We start from the raw sequence: 22,095 nt of genomic DNA on the forward strand, positions 1-22,095 counted from the left end.
TGTTGTTGTCATTCTCAGTTCACCTATGTCATTAAATAAAGAATTGTGAATCTCCAGATGAAACTTTTATAGTATGTATAAAGAAAAAGAAAGGAAAGAATAGAACATTGTTCTAGATTTCCATAGAATAAACAATTGTTTTTGATAAGTCTTAAGTTAAATTAACATAATTTAGGGGAAAATTCATATTTACTTGGAAAAGTACACAGTAAAGTTGGAAATACAATGCATATGATATATTTGCATACAGTTTTCCCCCTCCTCTTATTTGCAGTTTCACTTTCCACAACTTCAGTTACCTACAATCAGCTGCAGTCCCTAAATGGAAAATTGGAGAAATAATTTATAAGTTTTAAATTGTGTGTCCTTTTGAGTAACATGATGAAATCTCACATTGTCCTGCTCTGTCCCACCTATAACTTGAATCATCCTTCTGTTCAGAAATTTCCATGCTGGTTACACTGTCTGCCCACTAGTCACATGGTAGCCCCGTAAGTGGTTATCAGATCAACTGTCATTGTATCACAATGGTTGTGTTCAAGTTTCACTTAATAATGGCCCCAAAGTGCAAGAGTAGTGCTACTGGAAATTCAAATATGCCAAAGAGAAGCCATAAAGTGTTTCCTCTAAGTGAAAAGGTGAAAATTTGTTATAGGTATACATGCATAGGGGGAAAAATAAAACAGTTTATATAGGGTTCAGTACAATTTGCGGTTTCAGGCTGCCACTGGGAATCTTGAAACGTATCCCTGATGAATAAGAAGCGACTACTATACTATTATTCCTAATGAGAAGGTAATAAAACCTGGATTGAAATGAGGTGTTCTGAGGATTACTTTTGGTTAATTTTAAAAAAGAGTAGTAAATTATTATTTTAAACATTATCATAACTACTATTGTTATTATGTTATTATTATATTATCAATGTTTTGCTCCAATGAGGAAAAAAAAATTGCCCGATGATGACTCCAAGGAGAAAACAAGATAGTACAAACAATGTTGGGTTGATTTGTTTACCATTATACTGCAGAAATCTCTGTAATTGTGTCTTCCAGCACAGTGGTAGGCAGAAGTGCATTAAGTACTCAGTGGCTAACACTTAAAAGATTGTGATTTCCTTTGAAAAAACGGAGCAGAGCCTCTAAGATGATGTGCAATCAGACAAGGCAGAAGAAGCATGCACAGTGTAAAGAGGTCAACATCATTATCTCTGGGATTTACTTATAATGTGACAATTTAGAGACAGCAGGAGATAGAGTGAAGGAAGTCTTTATCCTGTCAGCTAGAACCACGTATTTAGTCTGAAATTTGAGAGTTTGTATGGAAGGTTTGCATTTTGATTTTGGCTTTTCTCAATCCAATCCCATAACCTGTATGTCATTGTCATTAGTGACAGAAACTGCATGAACAAATATGTGCATGGACACACACATACTCCAAACAGCTCTTTTGGTTTAAAATAAAGTAATCTTAAAATAGAACATTCTTCCACCTTTAGACAGTCACAAAACCTCTTTAAAAAATAACTGTGACTGTAAAGGCTGAATATCTCTTTTTTTTAGTAGACTTTTTAAAAGTAATATACACACAAAAAAGGCACAAATCATAAAGTTTCAGTTCACTAAATTTTACATAGTAAGCTGATTTATGTAATTTCCATCCAGATGAAGAAATAGAATATTGTAGGCTCCACAAAATCCTCCTTCATGTCCCCATCCACTCTTACCCCCAGCTCTAAGTGTAACCACTATCTTTACTTCCATCACTGTAGATTAATCTGGGCTATTTCTAAATTTATGTAAATAGAATCATTATATGGGCTCTCTTACTTCTCTTATTGAACATCATGTTTAAGATTCATTCTATTGCATGCAACATAGGTACTTTATTTTTGTTTATGGATATTATCTCACTGACTGAATATACCATGATTTCCATTATACATTTTAGTATTGATGAACATCTGGTTTGTTATCAGTTTTTGTCTATTATGTACTGTTACTAACATTTTCAATCCTATCTTTTGGTGCACAAATGGACACATTTTTGTTGAGTATCATACTAGCAGTGGATTTTTTTTTTTTTTTTTTTTTTTAGCTATAGGATCTATTTATCTCTCTCTCTATCTAGAGGAAAATAGTTTCTAAAGCTGCTAGAATAAATTACCCTGCCGCCAGTAATGAATGAGAGTTCCCAAAGCTCTCCAGCATGGCCATTTCTTGTTATTCAGCTATTCCTGCATATTGTCAGTGGTTTATAGGAACAGCCATTTGCTTTTCTTGCTCACAGGTCTGTGGGTCAGCTGCTGAGGCTTTGCTTCAGGCTGAATTTTGGGTTCAGTTTTGTTTTACATGTCTTCATTCTCTTTAGGTCATAATGAATCAAAAAAATCACAAGATGAGCAAGTAAGAACCAGAGATGTCTCTTAAGTCTTCTGACCAGAATTAGCATACTGGCACTTCTTCACATATTCTATTGGCAAAAGAAACTCATATGGGCAAAGCCAAAAATCAATTGTCTAGAGTAGACAATGCTCTTCCTGCTCTAATGTGAAGTGTGGCAATAATCATGTGGCAAGTTTAATAGATGTATATAATTCTAATATAAAGAGGACAATTAGAAAATATTTTTCATTTTAGTCAGTACTATAGGAATATACTGATGTCTCATTATCAATTTAACTTGCATTTTATTCATAAGTATCAATTTTTATTGTCATTTAAAATATTTATTTGACATTTATATATCTGCTTTTGTGAAGTGACAAATTTTTTTTGCCATTGTCTGATTATATTGTCTAATCATTTACTCTTTGATTTACAAAATCTGTATGTTCTGAATATGAGTCCTTTGTCAATTAAATATTTCAAATACATCCTCTAACTATGTAGTTTATATATTGGCCTTATTAATCCTATGTTTTTATGTTCCTAACTTTAATATGGTACATTTTTTTTCATTTTAAAACTATTTGTTATCTTGTTAAAGACATGTTTCTTACTCTTAAACAAAAATATATTATTGTTATAGTGTTCACGTGTAGATCTGCAATCCACTTGGAATTGATTTTCGTATATGATGTTAGTTAGAGACCCAGATACATTATTTTCAAGATGAAATCCAAATTACACTAGCACCACTTATTGATAAGCTGTTTTATTTCTCATTAAATTGCATTGGCAACTCTGTCAAAACTCGAGAACCTATATTTTACTAGCTACATTTCTGGATTCTCTATTCTGAATCATTGTTCCATTTGTCTATACTTCAACAAATACTATATTGTCCCAATTTTACTTGCTTGATAATAAATCTTGATATCTCTTGGTATAAATCCCACAGCGTTCTTTTTTCTTTATGGTTACCTTGGCTTTTTGTAGCAAATAAAACATTAGAATCAGCTTGCCAATATCTACAAAATTCTATGAGGAGTTGTGATTATAGTAAACTCATAATTCAATTTGGAGAAGAAAATTGGTATCTTTTTTTCCAATCAACAAAACTAAAACAACTTAAAATATCTATAACTAAATTATAAAAATTTATTTTAAAATTACCAATAACACTGGATACAAAATCAGAAATGAAATCAATTATTTTGTAAATCAGAAAAATTAAATATGCATTTTATAATTATCATTATATGAAGTGTTTTTATTTTTTTAAATATTATATGAAATGTTTTATTATTATTATATGAAGTGTTCATATTACCAAGCATTAACAGCATCCTAAGGCTTTATAAATTACTGAGTTTGCATTATAAGCATATATTTCTATTGAACAATGTATGGCATTTCTATAACATAAGATGAAAATCAACTGAAGTATAAAGATCCAGAAATAATAAATAAGAATAAAGAGAAATTTTCCCCAATTTTCCAAAATTCACAATATTAGATATTTAAAAAATACGTGTAATTTTGAAGTTTCCAAATATTTCCTGTTAGTATATCACTAAATGTAAAATTATTTCACTGTTTCGACTATATTCTATAGAATTCTGTATACATGTACACTTGCATTTTACTCAAAACCAATATTGGTTGTCATTTTAAATACTTATTTGACATTTGTATATCTTCTGATTATTTGTACACTTTTCTAAGGACATATTCTACAGCAATTTTTTTGACACTGAATTATTTAAATTCGATTTTTTGCATGTAAATATATACATGCACACAGGCACATGTACACAATAGAATATTTAAAAGTTCTGGAGAGTAGAGCCTTCACAAATGGGATTAATACCTTTATAAGAGAAGCTTCAGAGAGCTTTTTGCCTGCTTCCCCTGCCTCAGTGTGAGGCTGAAACAGCAAGGCACTATCCTGAGAGCCCAAAGCAAGCCTTCACCTGTCACCAATATGCTAGCACCTTGCTTTTGGACCTACTGGCCTCCAGAATCGTGAGAAACAAATTCTATTACTTATAAATTACCCAGTCTAGGGTATTTTGTTATAGGGGTACAAACACACTAAGACAGAAATTGGTATTGATAATTGGGGTGTTGCTATAACATGTATTTAAAAATGTAGAAGCAGCTTTGGAACTGATTAATGGGAAGAGGCAGAAGAGTCTGGGAGTGAATGCCAGAAAAAGCCTATCTGCCATGAATGGAGCATTAAGGACAATTCTGGTGAGCATTAAGGACAATTCAAAAGCAAAGAAGAGTTGTAGACAAAATCTAAATCTGCTGAGAAATTACTTAAGTGATTGTGATCAGAATGGTGGTGGAAATATGAACAGCAAAAGTCATTCTGATGAGGTTTCAGATGGAAGTGGAGAACAAGATATTGGAAACTGGAATCATCTCTGTTACGAAGCGGCAAAGCAATTAGCTGAATTGTGTTCCTTTCCTAGTGCTTTATGAAAGGTAGAACTTGTGAGTGATGAACTAAGATGCTTGTTGGAAGGAATATATAAGTAAAATGTTGAGAGTGTGACTTGGCTTCTCTTGACTGCTTATAGCAAAATGCAACAAGAGAGAATGAAGTAAAGATGAAATTTACAATCAAAAGGGAAGAAGCAGAGCTTGAAGAGTTGGGAAATTCTCAGCCTATTAAAAAGTAAGAAAATATATACAGGAGAAAACACCAGGGGTGTGGCCAAGTGACTGAAGTAGATTAGTATAGATGTGCAGAAACCAAATGCTAATCATTAAGACAAAAATTATATGACCTTGAAAGCATTTGAAGATCTCCAAAGCTGATGCTCCCATTATAGGCTCAGGTGATTAATTCTATAAATCTAACATACAGCATGAAGACTACAGTTAATAATATTGTCTACTGGATATTTGCCAAGAAAAGAAAAGAAAATTAATTATGTAAGATGGTAGATATGCTAATTTACTTAACCGTAGTAATCACTTCACTATGTATATGTCTATCAAAACATGTTGTATACCTTGAATATATGCAATAAAAATAAGGAAAAGATATAATTAAAATAAAGGCAGTATTCATAATATTAATAAATAATATAAATATTCTAGGCAAATCAATATGCAAAGGAAATAAAGCCATTTTAATAGATAAAATATAGAGAACATACTGAACATCAATTGAACATAAATCTTTAAACTCTTAGACCACAAAATATACGAAAGTAAAGATTTTAGAACTAATGTCGAAAACCAACAGGAACACAATAATGTCTTTCTTTGATAATTTGACTTCAACCACAACAAATAAAGAACCAAGTAAAAATATATAGAACGATATGATAAATCTCCATACATTCTGGGACTAGATAGGTAAAGTAGGTGTATGAAGCCATATTGTCTAGAGCAATACAAACTACAAGGACTATGGTGAAAGAAGTGAGACCTAACAGTTGCAAATGAGGGAAAAGAAGAAAGAAAAACATCGTACTGCCAAAACAATATACCTCTCCAGCACAGTTGGTTACCCAAGTTGCATAACCTTATAAAATTTCTATGCACTTTCTGAAATAAAATTCACTAAATCCATAAAGGTGGTGAGAGAACTTGTCACATTCCACAATCATAATATAATAAACCTAGTAATTCATATCATAAATGCATGCGTAACTGACATGAGTGAAAATAAATCACTCTTCTAAACAGCACTTCAGTCTAATTGGAATTTAAAAAGTGCAGTTTCAGTACCTCCTTATTTTTTCCTCTTTATAATAGAACTAGTGAGAAATACAAAAAGATAGGTGAAATGAGAGATATAAGCAATTAGGGCTGATTCTTTTTCCTCAAAAGAAGTCTAAGTCTTTAAATTTCACAAATGATTAGGTATATAAAATGTGACATTAGGCATATCCAACATCTTGGAGTAAAATACGCCCCCTATGGGAGATTTAAATACATAAGCAAGTTACTTAAAATATAGTAGAACAGAGCTCAGATCCTTCACAGGGCTTCTCTTAAATACTTCCTTTCTCACTATCCTCCCTATCCTTCTTCTTGTGGCTCCAGACTATTAATCTCTAAAACATAATCTTTGGTTTCAGAAATGGGGTGAACCATGACAATTTTATGATAAAAGTAGAATGATGGTGAAGGGGAATTCATCACACCACTCATTAAAGCAAATAGAAGTTCTTAGAAAGAAATTTCCATTTGGAACATATGTTAATGAAATGCATGCTATGTTAAATGAAAAAAAAATGCTTATAGCAATAGATAATTTTAGTATCTATTCTGGTTTTTATATATGTAGTCATAATGGCAAGAATAAAAATACTTGTACATATTGAAGATATGACTTAGCACTGGAGAAATTTACATTAAATTTTTTAAAAGTTACCACTCTACATACTGTAACTTACCATTGATCATTCATTCAATAAATAATTACTGGATTGCTGTATGGCACATACAATTATGGACTCTGGCAGTTCTAGCTAATATACTCCTTAAATTAAAGGATCTGGATTTATGACTGAAAATGACAAAATTACAAGTTTTACACATAACATAATTGCCTAGGTAATTTAAGAAAATGGCTTGGGAAAAACAATATTTAAAGGCATGAGAAATGAGTAAAGTAAGCAGTCAATAGGTAAATATAGAAAAACTTAAATGACTAGATATTTGTAGTATCCAGTAAGAAACTGAAATAGAAAAAAATAAGACTTTCTTCATAGTGACAAAAAAAATTAAAATACTTGTGTTTACATTTTAGTATAGATAACAATACTAATTAGAATGAGGAAAATAAAAAGAATTAACAGAAGAGCCTATCATGTTATCAGACTGGAAGAAAAAATATTGTAAAAATATCAATTAATTGCTTTAAAATACTATTTCAAAAATATCAATTAATATTATACATATACAAATTATGTAATCCAAAAGAAATTTTAAAAATAATTTTGGAACTTGATAATATCAGGAAGATAAAAATAGTCAAAATTACTGATTAATAAGGTTCATACTTCCAAATAGCTAAATGAAATCTCTCTAATGTCTTAAAAAGTAAAACTGGGAATATAATATTGAAATAGATCAATGAAACCAGAAGAAATAGAAAAATAAATGTGTGTATGTATGTGTGTGTGCTCATATGAGTGAGTATGTGTTTTCTTGTTTAGGTTTGTGTGCAGATCTTCTAGAATATTATATTACATAGTCATTACGCAATTATGAAAAATGGGCAAAGAATATTTAATTAATTGTGTTTAGATGGCTTATTAACTCTTTGGAAAATGATGTTCGATTATGTCTAACTACAATAAAATTTTAAAAAGATGTAATAATAAATATGATGCTTAGATTATAAATGATGTCTTTGCTCTTAAATTATGGAACAACAATAAGGGTGTGATCATTGTAAAGTGAGATTAAGTTCATTAAAAAATAATTCTTTTTCTTAGGATTTTCTGTATGAGGTCAGAGAACACGTATAAGTCCATGGTTTTATTTTCGTTAAGTATAAAAAATGTTCTTTGTCTTTTAAGTGGTTGCAAGGCACAGTGCATTCTCATTTTTCCTGCAGGTTGCTGGACAGGATTACACAACATGCTGTTCCCAGTCTCAGTGGTGCCACCCATCCTGTTAGGCTTTGCAATTTCTATACTTTGTATATTATTTGCGTAAAGAGGGGTGAGTTGCTTTTTCTGACAACCTATGGAACCAGGTGGGCATGCAATCTGGCAACAGAATAACAGTAACTGACATTATCCATAACTCAACCTGCAGACAAGGATTGGTTGATCAATGAAAGCAACAGTCTTTTAACATAGATTACAATTTATTCTTCATTGATTGTCAGACAATGAGTAATATCCTGCATCTATCATTCTTGCTTCTTATGCATTATCCTGAGGCTCGATTGCTGCTCTTGACTGATTCTTGACTATGATTATAGGTCTCTTGCCTTATTCAAATTGAGGAGAACAGTATTTTTATCCTCACTTTATCCACACATTAATATTTGGAATTTGATCATATCATTACACTCATTTTTTCTTTCAAAGGTTTTTCATAATGTGCTGCTTACGATGAAATCACTGATTACAAAATAGATTCCTCTAACTGGCTCTTGACTGTAGCATTTAGGGTAAAATCTCCAAGCACACTGCAATTAACCTTGTCATTGTTCCTTGGGGTCCAAGAGCTATTTCAGGTCTGTTCACTATGTATATTTCCTTTTCGGCTTTGCTTTCCCTTTGTATTATGTTCTAAATGCCTGATGGTGCCTGTGGGAGGTTCTTTGCCACTCTCTCTGTTGATTGCCTATGCACACATCTCCAGATACACAGAAATGACTCCAAATATTCCTACCCTTGAGGACTACACTGTTTTCCCCAAACTCGATGCACTGTTGCCACTTCCAGTTCTGAGTAGGTAGTAAGAATTAGTGTGTTTTATTCTTATACCTCCCTGACCCACAAATGCCAACAAAGAATTTTTTTTTTCTCCGTTCAGAAAGCTTATATAGAGAGAAGTGTTAGTGGTACAGGGATAACTGAAATCCCTGCCATTTGCTATCAGGAAGAGTGTCAGGATTTAGCATGAGTACCTTTGCCTTCTGGTATGCAAAGCGTTCACTTTATGAATACTATTCATTTGGTTGCCAAGTCTGCAGCCTCGGTCTCAGTGGAACTGGCTTCAGTGTTATCATACCTGTAGCAGAAAGGATGGTGGAGAAACCCCAGCAAAATGGGGGACTGCTACCCAAGTAAAATTTCTTACGGTTATGTGAGAAGATTCATAACGCTCAATCTCTTTACTAGTCAAAAAACAATTGCAATGTGTTTGCCCGACCACCATAAAAGGAGATCCAGCTTCTTACTGGGCTCTGTACATTAGAGACAGTATGAGCCACATTAGAGTATTCTATTTGGTTATTTATATTTGGTAAGCTACTAATCAGAATTCTGTGAATGGGGTCCAGAACAACAGGCTATGTTGGAAGCTTTCAGGAAAACTATGGCACACTTTCTAAGTTTAGGTCCCACAATAATATTATCCCCTTTATAAAAGCTGAAACGTCTGTAACTAATGATTTTTGCGGATTGAGTCCCTTGACAAAGGAAGGCAACCTTCAACCAGTGGTACCCCCTCTTACCTGAGGAAAGTTTAAGTGTTAATTCTTTATTAGTAGGTACCACCCAGGGCAATGAGAGTGAAAGGCACAGAAGTCAGAACATGACCAAATTGGTAATTGCTTCAGCATAGACATAACCAATCAATTGTTCACATAGGATATCACTGTACTTTATAGAAATCCAATAGAAAAAAGATGGAGAAAGGGGGAAATTTATTTGTATTTACCTCCTATCTTCTCTTCTTTACTGGTTAAACTTTAATACTCTTTAATTCCAAATTATATCATCAAGTTTCTCAAACTCTTCCCATTGAAGCTAGATAAAATGACCTGTGGCCTGGTGCTTTATGTATTTCTGAAAGTAAGAGGAAGAGCCAGCCACCATTTCTAGTGGTCATGTAAATATGCACATCAGCCAGAGTAAGTCTCTACTAAGCAGCTAAAAAGGAGCAAGAAACCAAGTGAGGCTGAGAGATCAAAGGCACTACATTAGTGATGTCTGATACATATCCCATTACTATTCTTGCTTTACTTCCTAATATGAGTATAAATAAAGGGCAGGTAATGTTACAAGGGAACATTTAAACGTTAGCATTCATTTGAAGTCTCTTTTATCACTTAAATTACAAAACTGTATGCATTGGTATATTTTTTGTTTACTGATGTCACTTAAAAGTTTCCTGAAATGATTATTTCCTACTGTATCAGAGAAGTAGAATAAGGAAACATCATCTTCTGTAGGAAAGCCAATCCTGTATGAAATAAATTATTTCCTTTTTCTAGGTAATATGAATTATTTTAGGGAGCATAATTTGGCAGCTATTATTAAATCTCTGTTGAATGTTAGGCCAATATTAAATAATGAGAGGAAATTTCTGCAGTTTATTTTTGCCTCCAGGTATGAAAAACAAAATTTGATAAACTGGTCAGAATGATGTTTTGGTCAACTTTTAGTGTTTTACATACTCTTATTATCTTAACTTATAGGCTAACCACTGCAGCATAGTTCTCATAATAACCATTATACTTTTGAAAGGAATTACTCAATGATTCACATAATTTAATGTGGCAATTTTCTTTACTAAGTTTTAGCTGCTGTTACATATATATTTATAGCTTTCATAGTCACGGTTGGGAATATGTGTGGCACAGAACAAAGCAAAGTGACTTCTGTTTCCACTTCAAGAATTTGCATTGAGCACAATTTGAATGAAGTAAGCATTATGCATATATTTATTTATCTGTTAGGGAAAGAGAAAGAAATAAGTCAAGCATTTCAATGTCAAATTGTTTCTTTGAACAGTCAATATTCAATATTCTAATAATTAATGGTATCTTTGATAAAAGAAATTTAGTAAAAAGAATTTCTGGTCATTATTAAAATATTTAAAATTACATCTTTAACAACAGCTTTAAATGCTCATAATTTGATGATTGAATTTGTGAAGAATCCTTAGTTTAAAAATTGATAATAAAAATAAATGCAAATGAAAAAATGCTTAATGTCACTTTTTATCAGAGAAAGAAAATTGAAACCACAATGAAATATCACCTTACTACTGTTAGGATGGCTTTTATTAAAAAGTTGAAAAACAATAGATGCTGGCATGAATGCAGAGAGAAAGGAATGCTTATACACTGTTGGTGGAAATGCAAATTATTACAACCTCTATGGAAAACAGTATGGAGATTCCTCAAAGAGCTAAAAGTAGACCTATCATTCAATCCAGCAATTCCACTACTGTAGATCTACCCAAAGGAAAAGAAGCAGTTTTATCAAAAAGACACCTGTACTGAAATGTTTATTGCAGCACAATTTACAATTGCAAAGATGTGAAATCAACCAAGTGCCCGTCTATTTATAAGTGTATTAACAAAATGTGGTATATGTATACCATGCAGTACTGCTCAGACATAAAAAAGGATTAGTTAATGCCTTTTGCAACAATTTGGATGGAACTGGAGACCATTATCCTAAGTGAAGAATCTAAAGAAGAGAAAAACAAACACCACATGTATGCACTATTAAATTGGAACTGACCAATGAGCACACATGTGCACAGAGGGAAGTAAAACTCAGTGGAAATCAAGCAGGGGGGTAAGAGATAAGAGGGTGTGGGTAAAAACCTAACTAACAGGTACAATGAACACTATCTGGGTGATGGGCACACTTATAGCCATGACTTTCTCTTTTGTTTCATTTTTAGGAGAATGTCCATGTTTGTAGGAAAAATATACTATAATATTTGGATATATTGTGGCATCAGGGAAACAATTTAGTCCTAAATAGTGGAAGAAAAAATATTCTTTATATTGTATTTCTAAGTTTTCTATAGTTTTGTGACTGCTTTACATTTTTTAATTAAAGGAATATTTAAATAAAACAAATGGGAATAGTATGAAAATTATCATATAATAAAACAACAAAGAAAAATGTTAAATATATTATAACATTTTCAATAATTTTTAATCAAGGTAAACATTAAACAACATCATTACCATTTATAGTTATTTTAATGGATTGTTGAGGCAATTTATGATTTATAATTATATACCTAAATAGCTCAAATAACAATCTGTTTATATACATTTAAATTTATTACATAGCCAATGAGTTCCTCTCATATATCGTAAGTAATCCTCATTAATTTCTCCTCAATGAATAAGTGACGCCTAATTAAGTTAAACAAATACCTTAACCATCATAAATTAATGCAAACCATGCACTTAGTATTCACAGTGAATTCCATTTCAGGGAAAAATACACTGATGGATTAAAGGTTTTCCAAGCAAGAAAAATAATTTCAAAATCTCTTATTATTACTATGTTGAATATAATTACTTCCTTCAGTAATCTATATATCCTATATAGATATCATTGTGCCTACTCTTTAGGGAACCTATAAAAATCAATTACAAAGAACCAACATGTCAGGAAAATGTTAAGGATGTGGCATTTCTCAGTGATTTGAGCACTAATTTAAAGGGATAGCAGGTTTGGACTAAAAGTTGTGGGTATCTGGACAAACCGTTTCTGTCTTTTTAATTCTTAAGCTCATTCCAAGAGCATAAATAAATTTAATGTATATCTTTTCTCCTCAGAGTATTTTTCTTATTGCCTTCTGAAATTTTTTCCCTGCAAGGATAGAAGGAGTTTCTCCTTGAAGATTTGGAGCACAAATATTGTTAATTACCTTGAAGGGGTTCAATATTTGGACAGGAAAATGAGGACTAAAGAAAAATGTTTCCAACCATAAGTTGGGGGAAACTCTTGGAGTGATGATTGAATTCTTTAACAGGGGCAGGCTTGTTGATGCTACAAGTTTCAGGAGAAATGTTCTGCTCCATGGAGTATCTTTCTGACTGGGCAGGGCTCTGTGAAGGTGAGACAAGGACCAGCAGCTGCAAGAGTGGAACGAGGTAGGGGAACTTATACTCGTACTTCCTTTATGTTATCTCTGAAACTTTAATAACATCCTATTTTGAGTTATAATCTGGTATAAAAATTACTGTATTGAAATAAGCATAGGAACTATAGTTGAAATGAAACTTCTATGTGGAAAGAAGTGGTAGCCTAGGAAACAGCATGGATCCAGAATCTGAAAGAGGTTAACAACACCAAAAAGTGATGATAGATAAAGCTGGAAACAAACATTTAGTCACTATGACAATTAACAACTGGAACTGGACTTGTGGAGAAAATACTAATTCTCTAGAGATTCTCAGATACACCTATATATATATATATATATATATATATGTATATATATATACACACATATATATATATGTATAGATCCTGATGAAATAATGGACTTTTTGCTAGAAGAAGATGGTTACTTAGCCACACACACACACACACACACACACACACCCACACACACCTAAAATATATATATATATATATTTAGTATATATATATATACTATATATATATATACTATATATATATATAGTATTCATGAGAACAAAATTTTACTAGCTGGTGAAGACTAGCTAAGACTCCAAAAAAATTGAAAAAGGAGAAAATAGTTCTGAATGTATATTGAAATCAGTGCACTCAAGGTACTGCAGGTAAAGTTCTGAAAGCAAAATGAGTCATTTCACACCCCCCCCCAAAAAAAAATGCCAAAGGACTTAGTACAATGGTTAGGACAAAGGGAACATTATCCCTTTGGGAATTTATCTTCCCCCAGTACTCTGCTGCTCTGACTTTGAATATACCCCTAGTGAATAAAGTTAACACTTCTCTTCTACTGCTGTCATATAAGAAGAGACACTTGAAGAAGTGTTTCTCTAAGGATCCTGGAATTATCTCCAATTGGGGTACAATTTCCCAAATATGAAATCAATAGATAAAATTAATCTACCTTCATCATTAAAAGTAGTCATTCACTTTAAATTAGGAAACTTAAATTAATAGAGATTATACATATCTAGTGCAATCCTAAAGACATTCTCTAAATTAGCTCAGATATGTCTCTTCAAGACCATTTTCTTTGAAGAAAATAATTTTTACAAAGAATCACAAACAAAATTTTTTTTTGAAAAATAAATTGTTTGTTCTTAACAATCAGGCTCTTTTCTATGGGTCATGGCAATTTTTTTTTCTGGAATTACATTTAACATTTGTTAGTTGTTTTGGCTCAGTATAGAGGCAATTCCAGTGACAATTCTCATCTGTCAGTGACTATAATAAAGCAGATCCACAAAGTGTAGATTACCTGTATACAAGTCAAAATTATTAGTAGTTATATTGATCCTCAGCCTTACTTTTAAAAAAGGACAATGCTGCTACCAGTGAATAAAGATGGCAGTGAAAAATCAGCACAGTACTTGCTTACCAATTATATCCTATTTTGACAAGATCAATAAATATAGAAGGAACATATTGATTTTTGTTCCCTAATTTTCTCTTGTACCATCCAATGAAGAAAGTCATGTCCAATGTACTATGTCATGCCCTAACCTGTAACCCTGTAGCATCTAGGGGTACAGACAGACATGATACCCTATAATGCAACTCGTCCCAAATGGATCTGGTCAGGGACTCTTGCCACAGTAATTGTGTGGAATAATATGAACATTATTATGATGAGCCTTTTAAACTCTATTGTTAGATAGGTGAAAAATATACATCTTTATCATATTCATTTTTGCTATATATACAGATGCCTATAAATATTTGGAGTAATCACTCACATAGTTGCGTAAAATGGTGAATATACCTTATCTGCTAATTTAAGTTTCTTCCAATGTTAAAGGTTTTTCATATTTTATAAGAAATGAGGCATTGGTCATTTCAAATTACAAATATTCACTACATTTAGGCAACATTCACTTTATGTAACATGTTGAAAAACCATGATCAGTAGAGTTTGCTCTAGAATTAAAAATAATGCAGCTTCTCAAGGAATATCTTTTCATTTGTAGAGTTTAGAGAGATATATTAAGCCATAGGTAATAATTATATCTGAGATATTTGAAACATTAAGGAAAATATAATCACAATAAAAATTAATTCCAAATGCTGATAAAAATCTGCCTTGTTTTCTGCTAGAGGCAAATATTTGAAATTAACTTTGGGATTCAAGACTACATGGTGTGTGTGTGTGTGTGTGTTTCTGTGTGTGTGTGTGTGTGTGTTTCTGTGTGTGTGTGTTTGTGTGTAGGAGGAGAAGGGGGAAGTGAGGCTGCTGCAACACATACTTTTTGAAAACATAAAAAAAAAGCAAAATCCTATTATACAGCGGTAGATTTGCAGACATTAGGTAGCAAACCTGCTCTCAATGATACAAAAGTTCTGCCGTGGCAGGATGTATAAACCATTATGAGGGCAATGGATTTAGGCTTTCTTTGAGAGGTCAATACAATATATTATAGCTCTTCCAATTTATATGAGATTACAAAAAAAAGAGGGTTACTATTTGGGAAGGAATATTTGCCCTAGATATTGCAAGCAACTAGAAGCTTGATAAAGTCAGCCACAGGCTATTTCTCAAGAATTAGCATGGCAAATAAGCTTTAAATACAGTAGAATCTGGTGTGTAGTTTTTGTATATAGTTATCTCTAAACCTTAATAAATTGTATTTTAAAAACTTGTCTTATTGGCACCTTGGACAACAGAGATAGTTGCTCTCTTCCATATTTAAAGAGTGAAACATGCTGGAAAGAAACACAATAAGAGGGAGAGTAAGGCATGAAATAGTCAATGATGAATGGAGACATATACTTAACAGCAATTGTAAAGGAAATGTAAACAGCAACCACTGGAGAAAATGGGCTTTCTTTGTAATTCTTCAGAAGTATTGGTGAGGTAGCAGATTGTTTTCTCTCACACCCTATTTGTACTCAGAATTTTGTTTTAGATATTGAAAGGAAGGGTGCCTCAATATGACTTAATCAGAGCATTGACCTTCAGTGCAGGCACAGTGTTGGCATTCCATTCATCTATGTGCTCCTCTGCACATTCATACATCCATTATTTAACCCATGGAAAATGCCTATAGATTCTCCTTTAAATTACATGCCATTTGTGAATGTTTATCATCATGTCCACCACAACCACTCCAGGCCAAGCTATTTTCTCCATCTGAGTCATTGCAATATTTCTCTAACATTTCTCTCCTTATTTTTTCCTTACTCCCTACCCTACTTTATCTCCCTTATAGCCTTCTAGCTACAACTCATATTATTAAATAGTAAGTCAGATCATATCACTTACCTGTCTCAACAGTTTTATTTTCCTTTACTTTAAAAAGTAATTACAACATCTGAACATTATTTACAAGGCCCTGATTTCTGCCTAATGACTTGTCACTCTCCCTGATATTCTCTCTACTCCAGTAATGTAAAATTCCTTGTCATTCCTTAAAGGCACTTGGTAAGGTTTTCATGCTTGTGTTTCTTTCTGCATTGTCTTTTCTCAGATCTTTCCATGGCTTTTCCTTCATATGGCTCAAAACTCTGCTCAAATAGTATCTTACCTTGATACCACTGTTATTTAATGTATTATCCATATTTGAATTTTGGAAATTGCAATATAATGTCCATCATATTTTCAAACTTTTTAATGTCTAATTCTAGGTCATCCATTTAGTTATTTTTTTCTCTTAAGTCTTTTTTAAGATTGCACATTGTATCTGGACAGGTCCTTTGTTGTTGTTTACTGCTAATCTCAATGCTTAGAATGAGAGAGGCAGCATAGAGCTAGAATTACAAGCACAGGTTCTAGAGCCCTGGCTTGGTTTTGCCACCTATCAACTGGATAGACTACGGCAAGTGACATAAATTCTCTGTACCTCAATTTGCTCCTAGGTAATGAGAAGATGATAGTACTCATTCCTTAAGGCTGTTATATGATTAATAATTTAATGTATGTTAGGTGTTATAAATAGTCCCTGGCATATAATAAGAATTATATGTCATTGAATAAATACAAAAGTGTATAGCAGATACTAGGCACTCAGTAAATATATGTTGAATGAATAAATAAGATTTCATAACACATGATATATTAGTATAGATTGTACAACAATCCCAGTTGCTTACAATAAAATTTTAAAAGGATGATCCTGATTGTTGGTGTGGAGGGAGGGGGAAATTCCATGCAGTCATTCAATGATCCAGCACAATAGAGGCTTTTCTGTTGTCAAAACATAGCTTCCAAGGTAACCTGGATATCAACATAGCACTAGTTTATGGGGGAAAAGGGAAAAGAAATGGTGACAGATCCCATGGAAGACATTTATGGATCACGTCTATAATAAGAATACATGTATTTTATGTATATTTTATTGGTTGCAACTCAATCATATGCTACACCTACCCAAAAAAGAAGATGGTGAATATAGTCTAACTACAAGCCCAGAAGTAACAGAAAGTTATTTTGGTGAATAGCTATGCCGACTCCAGCGCCACAAATAATTTGATTAAAAAATAAAGATTAAAACTTGCACTTTTGTAATCATATCCAAGATAGTAGAAACTTTGAATGTACATAGAATTTCAAAATTATAACTATTAAAGTAGCAGATTCCTGTAAGTGACAATAAATTATTTTTCCCATAATGATAAATAGCAATGACTCAGGACTGAGTGATCAAGGGGAATGTAAAAAGTGAGGCAGTAAGAAGTAAATGGTAATATCTTTGGGAAATGGTGAGGGATCCAATGTGACTTGAGTCATAGGATGAGTGGAGACATTCATTCGCCTGGGGAGGAAGACAATACGTATCTCTCTGGGTCAGTAAATTTTGTACAGTCTAAAACTATTAGACAGCTTATATGAATTCTTTCTTTCACTCCAGTGAGGCTTTTAGCCCCTTTCCATTATCCATCAGAAATGTTCTTGTCAAGGTTAATGTGCTAAATTAAATGGACCTAATTATATAAAAATAAATCCAAATCATGATTATAGTGGTCAACTATAGTAATAAATAATAATCAATCTATTAGATCATATCTACTATGATCATTATTAACTCTAAATTTGTATGGCTTGAAAATATCAGGAAAAACCTCTATTCCATAGAGCTTGGTGATATAAATAAATACAACAATTGCTCCTATGTACAAATAACAGCCTAGGTTTTCAAATAGTTTGTATTTATCATTTTCTTAATCATAAAACCAGATGCAAGTGATGTTATACAGTTATGATAGTTGGATATTATTGAGGTAAGAAGTGGGCATACATTTGACATTGGAAAAATGAAAAAGCAAATATCTGCTAACTTTCTGTTATCATTGGTTTTTTAAAAAATTCAATTATTCTAAACAATTTGAAAATATGAAATCAAGATTGATCCACACCGTTGACTTAGTTTGATCACATTCTGTTAAAAAGTGATGATGATGATGATATAGTTTGGACACTTGTCCCCTCCAAATATCATGTTGAAATTCAATCCCCAGTGTTAGAGATGGGGCCTGGTGGCAAGTATTTGGATCATAGGGGCAGATCTCACATGAATGGCTTGGTGCCCTCCTGTGATGAGTGAGTTCTCGCTTTATTAGTTCACTCAAGAACTGGTTGTTTATAAAAGCCTGTATCCCCTCCTCTCTCTTGCTCCCTCTCCTGCCACGTTGACATGGCTGCTTCCCCTTCACCTTTCGCCTTTGTTGGAAGTTTCTGAAAGCTCTCACTAGAAGCAGATGGTAGTTTGATACTTCTTATACAGTCTGCTAAAACATGAGCCAAATAAGTCTCTTTTCTTTATAAATTGCCCAGTCTCAGGTATTTGTTTATAGCAATGAAAAATGGACTAACACAGATGAATATGTAGTTAACGTGTGTTATCATTAAAAATTAAAGTGACAATCATGGGTTTAGCAATTTACTGTGGAAGACCGTAGGAAATGTATAGGCAAAATAATATCTTCATAATTAAAAAATCCTAACATTTTTTTTCTGGTGAATATGGGACTTCCCATTTTATAGAATAAAACATTAAGGTAATTTTTGAAGTAAATGTTGCTTGAAATTCTTTTCTGAACAGTAGTTCATATGTTTTAATAATTAAAAATGATCCATCAGTGTCTATTCTTTCCAACTAACTTTGACTCTCTTGCCCACATTGACAAGCCTCATATCCAGGCTATTAGCTGATTTGAGCTATGTCCTCAATGACCCCATTAACCAGGATAGAGTTTTTACCCCACGAGGCTATTGCCACTTGTGACATCACAGAGAGAGGACTTCTTAATAGAAACAAGTTCTAGAGAAGCTGTTTGTAAAAAGATAATGATTGAAAAAAAGGTGACAGAATTCCTGAAGTGTTGAATGCCCCCTCCAGCCTAATTAATGAGGTCATGCACCCATTTATTATGCTAATTGTTTCCCTTTTCATTTTTTACTCTCCTTTACACAGTAATTGGTAACAACTGCTCTCTCTTGTGTCCTTTATTTTCCCTGGTTAAAAAATAAATGAACTGTTCTTATAACAAAAATTAAAAAGATAGAATAAAAGTAATGTCATAATAAAAGTATTATGTAATTTCTACCTTTTTATGATGCACTTACATGACTTTAGGAGAAATATTGTGTAATTTAACATGAAAATAAGCTGTAAAATTTTTGTATAATGTATTCCTCCTAAATTTTACAATCCTATTCCTTTTTGTTTTTTGCAAAGACTCATTTTTCTAAAATCTCTCTTCAATAAATAGTATTTTGTAGTTGATAAACTTCAACATGTGAAATAAACTTTCACTATGTCTACATTTTGTCACTAAAAACATAAGCTGGTCCCAACTAATCCATGGGGAAAAGAGCAGGATTTAACACAGCAAGTGGTTAGTAAATTTTTTCCCTAGTTCTCACAAGTATAGAAAACAATAAACTAATGACTAAGTACAATTTCTCCTGATAATTGCACGTTTTCATTTGTAATTTCACTCTGAATTCACAGCATTGAAAAATATATATTTTTTTAAAAATTTAAAGACTATTTAATCAAATTATGTTTCTGATTCTTAAAGGCACACATTACATTCCAAGAGGCTTCTTGAAAGTCTCCATTAACATAGGGCTTACTAATTGCTGAGGCTGTCATGCTGGGTTGGGCAGTTTTGTATTTGTATTTTTACTTACAAGCTTCTTCAGAGGAATTTCCATCATAATTGTTACTCATATTTCAACCGCATATTGCACCTTCCCAGTTTAGAGAATAATCTCAGCTTCAAACTTCCTGTGTTCTACTATGAGCTGGATCTATAGGGTAATTTTATCCCTCCAAAACCTCATTTTCCTTGTCAATAAAATAGAAATAATAGTATTTCTCATAGGTACTATTGTTATTAATGATCAAATAAAAATAATTTCTATTTAATCATTGCTTACACAGCACTTACTATGTGCTGGATGTTTATTATAAATATTAATGAATTTAATCTTAAAACAGCCCTGTTGTTATTCTCATTATGCATATCAGGAGATTGAGGCACAGAGAGATTAAGTAATTTGTCCAGGGTCTGACAGCTAGTAAGTGTTTCCATCCAGGAATCCTGTTTCCATTTTCCTTGTATCTAATGGCTGTTATTCATTTGCTATCTCACCAAGATGGCCTTAATATTCCCTTCAACTTGACTAAACTTTAAAAAAATTTCTTCCTGTCTATAGACCACTAACTTCCTTTCTCTTAGAGTATTTCTGCCCCTTGGATTTGAAAATCTTCTGCTAGTCTCTTTATAACCTAGGAATATCTTTTTCAAGGGTTGGAGCTGTCCATTTGAAATGCAATCACCAAGAAAAACAATGTTTCCACTCCCCAGTCTTTGTGGGATGGTAGGAGCTGAACTTCAATAACTACCAATTGGCAAATACAAATGACTCAATGACATAGACCACACTGCTTCCCCTCCTGTTCTCTAGTACTTTTTCACTAGCTCACCCCTTAAAACTGTTCTCTCTTTTTTACTCAGTGGAGTTGAATTCATTCTCTCTCCACTATGTGACCTGTATTGCAATATTCCTTTTTTCTTGCTGTAGAGCTGTCAAATTTATGTACAAGAATGTTCATCACAATAGTATTTAGAATTACAACAACTGAGAACAACTATAAAGGGAGTAGGGTAAAATACATCGACGTGGTGGAATCTTTCAGCCATTAAGATATGTTCAAAAAATCTTTCAGGTATTAAAATATTCTCAACTCTATTTGAGCATGATCCCAATTATGTAAATATATATGTACGCATAAACCACTCTCTGGCCACGAATTTTAGCTTCTTTGACTAACTTCTCCCACTGCTAATAATTTTCTACCTCAGTAGTACTTATGATCACTTGACCTGTTTAGCTTCTCCCTAACCATCAGGGTTTTTTGCTACATTCACTTCACTGTCAAAATTAGATTCACCTAACTTACTTGACTAAATCCCAATATCCCAAATTGTACATCAAAACATTTGCTTTCTGCATGCCATCAGAGCACAACTAGGGAAGCCTGAATAGCTATCAGAATAGCGTCAAAGCAAACACGTTATTATCAACCTTAACAGGGTCCTTAACACAGACAAGACATCTCAATACTTTTTTAGCCACTTATCCCTTCCAATTTATGAGATGCCTCTCTCCTTTATGCCCCTTTTATCATCAGCTGATAATCTTAAATAAAAGAGAAAATATAGCTCCTTTGTTATCAAAGTCCATTTTTCCAAGTTCCCTTGGAAACATAGCCCCTCCCAGTTTTTTACTGTCTCATGCCATTTTTAATTATTATGGGTACATAATAGTTATATATTTTTATAGAGTACATGTGATGTGTTGATGTAGGCATACAATGTTAATTAATAAAATCAGGGTAATTTCTCATGACTTTTCTACTTCTTCATCTCCATGGAAGGCTTTTCTGTAACGTTCGGTTCACTCTCCTCCTTTCACCTCCCATTCACTTCTCAACCCATTCCTATCATTTCCTGCCTCAAACCCCAAACTTTTCCATAAAAATGATCTTGATGGGTTTACCAATAATTTCCAACAGAAACTCACTTGTTGATCTTACTTGATTTTCAACTGCCTCCAACACAGTTGATTATTCCTTCTGTTTTGAAAGTCTCTTCCT

The sequence above is a fragment of the Microcebus murinus genome, chromosome 12 (assembly GCF_040939455.1).
Source record: "Microcebus murinus isolate Inina chromosome 12, M.murinus_Inina_mat1.0, whole genome shotgun sequence".
NCBI lineage: Eukaryota > Metazoa > Chordata > Mammalia > Primates > Cheirogaleidae > Microcebus > Microcebus murinus.